Genomic DNA, 6,944 nt, shown 5'->3' with positions numbered 1-6,944 from the left:
CACAGAGGGGTCGTAAAACTTTAGTATAATGGGTAAGGAAACCAATATCTAAATTCAGGCCGTTATTTTTCGTGTCAAAAAGAAGTATCATTCTTAGTTCAAACTTTTTCCTTTCCTGGATAGTTCTGAAATTCCCTTTAAGAACTAAATCATTGAGGTCTTCTATAGTGTGGTCCGGATGTGAGAAATGATGTCCCACAGGTGTGCATAAACTGTCTTCTTTATGTTCTTTGATGGTATGTCTGTGCAAATTCATCCTCGCTTGCAGCTTCTGTCCTGTTTCACCAACATAAGATCCTTTGCTGCACCTTTTGCATTGGATGAGGTACACAACATTACTGGAGGTACGGCTGTAAGATCCCATGATATTGAAGGTCCCATTTGTGTGTGGGACACTTTTGGATAGATTGATCTGGTTGCACAGTTTGCAGCGTTTTTTTTTTATTGCAGGGTTTGCTTCCATTATTTGTGACTTCATAATCAGAGTGAAGTTTCCTGCTGATTAGTTTGTGTCTGAGGTTGGGTGGTTGTCTGAAGGCCAATAATGGGGGTTGTTGGAATATTCCTTTCAGAGTTTCATCCTCTGTTATAATGGGTTGTAAATCTTTGATTATCTTTTTGATCCCTTCAAGTGCTGGGTTGTATGTGTGACTAGAGGTACTCGGTTATTTGTTTTTTTCTCTGTGTATTGGAGGAGATTTTCTCTTCGGGTTTTCAAGGCTGTGTTTATGCTGTTGTTGATGGTTTTGTCTTTGTAACCTTTCTTATGGAAGGAGTCTGCCAGTGTTCTGAGATGTTAAAAGCTAAAAAGTTTGTGCATCTGAGAGAGAACCTGGCTGCGTTTCTCTGGGATTTTGAGCCCTTTTGCATTCAGGGATGATATTTTCAGCGTGGTATGTTTAGTGGTAGGTCTCGTATGTGACATATTGTGTGGGGGGTGTGGCTTTGGGTAAGTGAGAGAATCTGGGGTTTCTGTCTGTTTTCTCACTTAAGTGTGGTTAGGGGTGGGTTATGGAAATATTGGTTATCTGGGGGGTAGGGTTGTGGACGTGATGTTGAAGTGTCCGAAGTGAAGAGGATAGAAAGGGTGGATGAGGAAGAGAGATAGATGGAGGTGTGGTAGAAGGGGGTTAGAAAGGGTGAGGAGAAAAAGAAAGGGAGTATTACCGAAGGTGGGGGAGAAGGAAAGGAAGTGTTCCGGAAGTAAGGAAGGGTGCAGAGACCTTCCTTATGAGATGTCACGTGTTCCTGTAGGGGTCAACGGGAATGAATAGGTTTCCGTCGTGTGGAGAAGCGAAAGGTGCCGGTATGAAACAAATAAGTTGGTAAGTAAAGTCCTCTGGTCTTCAGAGGTATGTATTAGAGATAGGGGGAGGAGCCCTTGGATTTTAACACTGTAAAGAAAGACTATGGTTCAACATAGGGAGAGCTTGGTTGCAAAATGGTAGAGGGACAGAATTGGCATTTTGCGGGTATAACTTTTTGGCCTTAATTCTAAGAGGTATGTGTGGAGAAAACCAGGCACTGCTCATCACCTGTCAAATACAGTCCCAACAGTGAAGCATGGTGGTGGCAGCATCATGCTGTGGGGGTGTTTTTCTGCTGCAGGGACAGGACGACTGTATGCAATCGAGGGAAAGATGAATGTGGCCAAGTACAGGGATATCCTGGATGAAAACCTTCTCCAGAGTGCTCAGAACCTCAGACTGGGATGAAGGTTTACCTTCCAACAAGACAATGACCCTAAGCACACAGCTAAAATAATGAAGGAGTGGCTTCACAACAACTCCGTGACTGTTCTTGAATAGCCCAGCCAGAGCCCTGACTTAAACCCATCTCTCTCTGGAGAGACCTAAAAATGGCCGTCCACCAACGTTTACCATCCAACCTGACAGAACTGGAGAGGATCTGCAAGCAGGAATGGAAGAGGATCCCAAAATCCAGGTGTGAAAAACTTGTTGTATCTTTCCCAAAAAGACTCATGGCTGTATTAGATCAAAAGGAGCTTCTACTAAATACTGAGCAAAGGGTCTGAATACTTAGGACCATGTGATATTTCAGTTTTTCTTTTTTAATAAATCTGCAAAAATGTCAACAATTCTGTGTTTTTCTGTCAATATGGGGTGCTGTGTGTACATTAATGAAGAAAAAAAAATGAACTTGAATGACTTTAGCAAATGGCTGCAATTTAACAAAGAGTGAAAAATTTAAGGGGGTCTGAATACTTTCCGTCCCCACTGTATAGATATATATACTATTTTGCACATGCTGTCATGAGGTATACTTGTAAATGATTGCAGTATATATTTTTGATGAGTTTTTATTTATTGAAGGTAACAGTAGCACTAGCCTATGTGGTGGTCACATGGTATTATCTAGATAGCATGGCACTTTATTTGATAGTTTACTTGGTTAGCACGAGCATATGGGACGTGATCAGTGCTAGCAGCTGTCCAGAATATTAACTCTTATATATATATGGTAGCTCGCAAGAAGTCTTTGACTACTTTATGGCAGCTATCTGCTGCCATAACCCTGGTATTCTATGAAAAGTACTGACGTAGAATACCGGGAAAGTAGTTAAAAAATATTCTTGTAAATGTATCTTCAACTATTAGCTTCTTCAAAGTCCTATGCTCTATCAGGGGTCTCCAAACTTTGGCCCTCCAGTTGTTCAGGAACTGCAATTCCCATCATGCCTAGTCAGAGTTTTACAATGCCTCATCATGGGACGTGTAGTTCTACAACAGCTGGAAGACCGTAGTTTGGAGACCCCTGCAAGAATGTGCGTTTCTAATATTATAATTCTTTTATTATCAGATGCAGATGGACTCTGTTCCCTCCCCACCCTACTGCTGGCAAAGCTCCAATATGACTTTGTGTTCTTTGTTTATCTAACACACATCGGTATCTCTACTTTCATTTTCACTTATTTCCTGTTTAACAAACGTGAAGACAAATTCAAGAAGGAGCAGACACGGTAGAAACTGATGTACTGATGCTACTCTGTGTACTACTTGTGGGTTTATCCTGATCCAACGGACTGGTAGGACATTGTGTTACTTTTTATGGTACATCTTTCTAGGATAATGCTACAAATGACTAGACAGTTGCTGGGGGTGCACAATGTGTTACTGCTGAAGAACATTGTATCAGTAATGAGGTGTCAGACATTTGGTGTTTCCTATGAGTTGTTGAATTGTACATTGTTGACATATCACATAAATACAAACTGGTATGTAGATGATCCAAATAAAGGGGTGAGTCAGTGGTGCTCCAGATGAACAAGGAGAGAACGAGAGATAAAAAAGTCACAGGAGAGGTCCTTTGAAGGGCTCATTAACATGTGCAATAGGCATAGCCTCCCCTCTTAAAAATGATCTGCAGTGGATCACTTTTCAAAGGCATGTTAAAGGCTGTAATGCCCCGTACACACGGTCGGACATTGATCGGACATTCCGACAACAAAATCCATGGATTTTTTCCGACGGATGTTGGCTCAAACTTGTCTTGCATACACACGGTCACACAAAGTTGTCGGAAAATCCGATCATTCTGAACGCGGTGACGTAAAACACGTACGTCGGGACTATAAACAGGGCAGTGGTCAATAGCTTTCATCTCTTTATTTATTCTGAGCATGCGTGGCACTTTGTCAGTCGGATTTGTGTACACACGATTGAAATTTCCGACAACGGATTTTGTTGTCGGAAAATTTTATATCCTGCTCTCAAACTTCGTGTGTTGGAAAATCTGATGGAAAATGTGTGATGGAGCCTACACACGGTCTAAATTTCCGACAACAAGGTCCTATCACACATTTTCCGTTGGAAAATCCGACCGTGTGTACGGGGCATTAGGATTGTATACACATTTTTTTTTGTCATAAAAATAACAAACATGTTATACTCACCTCTTAATTGTTTTGCAAAGAGCAGCCCTGATACTCATTTTTGGGTTCCCATCTGTGCTCCTAGATCCTCCCACCCACTAAGTGACCACCGTAGCAAGCTGCCTGCAATGGGGGCACTTGAATGGGCGTGCTCTCAAGGAGGATCTGTGTATCCATAGACGCACAGACTATGGCTCATCCCCACCCTCCGCTCCCACCTCATTGGTTGTGATTGACAGCAGCATGAGCCAAAGGCTCCCCCTGCTGTTTTTGAGTCAATGAGGAGGGAGAGAGCAAAGAGAGCCACTACTCTTGTACACATGGATGGATGGAGATTGGGCTCTGTGTGTCTATAGACAGGGCATGGCTTGGACCCACCCCCACTCCCACCTTGTTGGCTGTAATTGACAGCAGCAGGAGCCAATGGGGAGGGAGAGATTGCAGAGAGAGCCAATGCTCTCGGGCACATGGATGGATCGAGATCGGAACTCAAGTAAGCATAAGGGGGGCTGGGAGGGAGTAAATGCTGCCCCACTGCACTGCAATTGTGTGCATTGCACAAGGTTGTGGGGTGGCCCTATAGACTTGCATGGGTTGTGTATGGTGGCGGTTATGCCCTCAAAATGCATTGTGCTGTTTAATTTTTTTGCTGGTTGTGACACTGTCTTCTTCTTTGGCCACAGCATTGGTGTACAGTCCTGAGTGGCCACTCATTGTTAAGGCATGCAGTCAGAGCCATAGTTTTACTGCCCATCTGGCCACTCATGTGAACAAGCCCTAAGAATGATGTTCAGTATTACATACATAGAAAGTATAGCAACAAAGTGTGGTAAGCAGTTTGCTGGATACCCATTCCTGGGTCAAGCAACCCAATTCAGCACATGTGAAGAGTAGGGATGAGCCGAACACGCCCCGATTCGGTTCGCATCCAGAACATGTGAACGGACCGAAAGTTTGCGTGAACATTTAAACACCGTTAAAGGCTATGGGACTCAAACACGAGAAATCAAAAGTGCGAATTTTAAAGGCTAATATGAAAGTTTTTGTCCTAAAAAGGGTTTGGGGACTCGGGTCCTGCCCCAGGGGACATGTATCAATGCAAAAAAAAGTTTTAAAAACGTTGTTTTTTTCGGGAGCAGTGCTTTTAATGATGCTTAAAGTGAAAAAATAAAAGTGAAATATTTCTTTAAATATTACATGGGGGGTGTCTAGGGTATGCCTTTAAAGTGGCGTGTGTTTCCCATGTTTAGAACAGTCCCTGCACAAAATGACATTTCTAAAGGAATAAAAGTCAATTAAAACTGCTTGCGGCTGTAATGTATTGTCAGGTCCCGGCAATATGGATGAAAATTATTGAGAAAAACAGCATGGGTAACCCCCCAGCCCATTACCAGGCCCTTTGGCCTGGTAAAGGCCAAAGGGCAAATTGAAAAAAGAAAAGGCGTGGGGCCCCCAGGCCCTATATACTCTGAACAGCAGTATACAGGCGGTCCCCGGGTTACAAACAAGATAGGGACTGTAGGTTTGTTCTTAAGTTGAATCTGTTTATAATTTGGAACAGGTACATTTTTTAAGTGTGGCTTCAGCCAAAAAATCTATTTTTAAGCTTTTTGGATAACATAGGGAAGGGTTATCATCACCCCTGTAACATTAGTTTTGCTGTCTGTACCCCTGTTCAGAATATTTCACCTCACTTTCTGTCCCAATGACAATTGGATTTTGAAAATTTGGGGTTTTTAGGGAAACAAGGATTGGTGATAAAGCATCAGTGGAGACCCCTTTTTCCCATATTTACTCTTACAGGAGAGAATTTCCCTTCCTAGGGGTAGATTTCCTCTCACTTCCTGTTGTCTCCCTCCATTTGTAAGTAGGAGTCGCTTGTAAGTCAGATGTTTGAAAGCAGGGGACCGCCTGTATATACTATACAGCCTGCCCTATATACTCTGCAGAAATTTGGGCCTTAGGTGTTGGTGGTAGCACAACACTGTAAGCCCTTCACAGTTACTCTTGTTGGAGCGCTAGAACAGGCCCTGCTGTGAAATATTATATCAAGAATTGAAATTACATGTCCCTGTTGAACAGGGTCAGAAAAATTGGGCCTTTGAAATTGGTGTGGTGGTGTTGCTACAACACTGTAAGCCCTCACAGTTACTCTTGGTGGGCGCAGGAATGGGCCCTGCTGTGGAATATTAGATCAAAAATTGTAATTACAGGCCCCTGTTAAACAGGGGCAGAAAAATTGGGCTTTAGGCACTGTTGCTGGTGCCACAACACTGCAACCCCTCACAGATACTCTAGTTGAGCGCAGAAACAAGCCCTGCTGCAAAATATTACAGCAAAAATTGTAATTACACGCCTCTGTTAAACAGGGTCCGTAAAATTGGGCTTTAGGCACTGGTGCTGGTGCCAGGGAACCAAAAATGTTCTTAGAAGCTATCAACATGAACATTGAGGAGGAAGAGGATAGTCACTCAGCATAACAGGATCCTCACACAGCATCAGCATAGGCAGTCTTCAAGGGATCTCACATTTATAAAAAAATTATTCGGTTACATCAGCATCAGGTGCTTGTTAGCTGGTGATCCAAGACTGATTCATTTTCTCCACCGCTCCTTCTGTGACTGACAGAAGCCTCAGCAACACGTTGTCCATGAGGACCAGGAAATTGTAACCTTCCAGACTGTGGAAACACATTGCACAAACCTTTCTGCAAGGCCTCCCAGAAGATGTTTCATCCTCTGCTCCCTCTGCGAAGGCTGGATAAGTTCCGCAACCTTACCCTTGTAACATGGATCAAGAAGGGTTTGCCAGCCAGCACTGATCCCTCTCCTTGATACCACAAATCTGATAAGGATAAGGGAGGCCATGCAGCGTAGGTTTGCTGAGGCATTCAGTCTGGAGTCCTCTGGGTCACTAAGGATGACATGATCCACAGCCACCTCCTCCCAGCCACATACAAGTCCATGGGTTTTTGGGGACTGAAAACGATCCCTTGAAGACTGCTGCTGATGCTGAGTGCCAGGCTCCACCTCCATGCTGACACAATCCTCCT

At 43.5% G+C, this 6,944-nt stretch overlaps 1 protein-coding gene across 2 annotated transcripts in view; it reads left to right on the top strand.

Moving 5' to 3' along the window:
- Positions 1 to 2,907: 2,907 nt before the first annotated feature.
- Positions 2,908 to 6,944, top strand: part of LOC141148220 (uncharacterized) — a 118,037-nt gene continuing 114,000 nt past the window's right edge. For both annotated transcript variants that reach the window (XM_073635463.1, XM_073635462.1), the window contains exon 1: positions 2,908 to 3,046. The gene's annotated coding sequence lies outside the window, so the exon portion shown is untranslated. The remainder of the gene's footprint in view (positions 3,047 to 6,944) is intronic.

Source organism: Aquarana catesbeiana, linkage group LG06 (genome assembly GCF_042186555.1).
Source record: "Aquarana catesbeiana isolate 2022-GZ linkage group LG06, ASM4218655v1, whole genome shotgun sequence".
Classification (NCBI taxonomy): domain Eukaryota; kingdom Metazoa; phylum Chordata; class Amphibia; order Anura; family Ranidae; genus Aquarana; species Aquarana catesbeiana.
The sequence above is the reverse complement of the archived record's forward strand: the minus strand, read 5'-3'. Positions and strand labels throughout refer to the sequence as shown.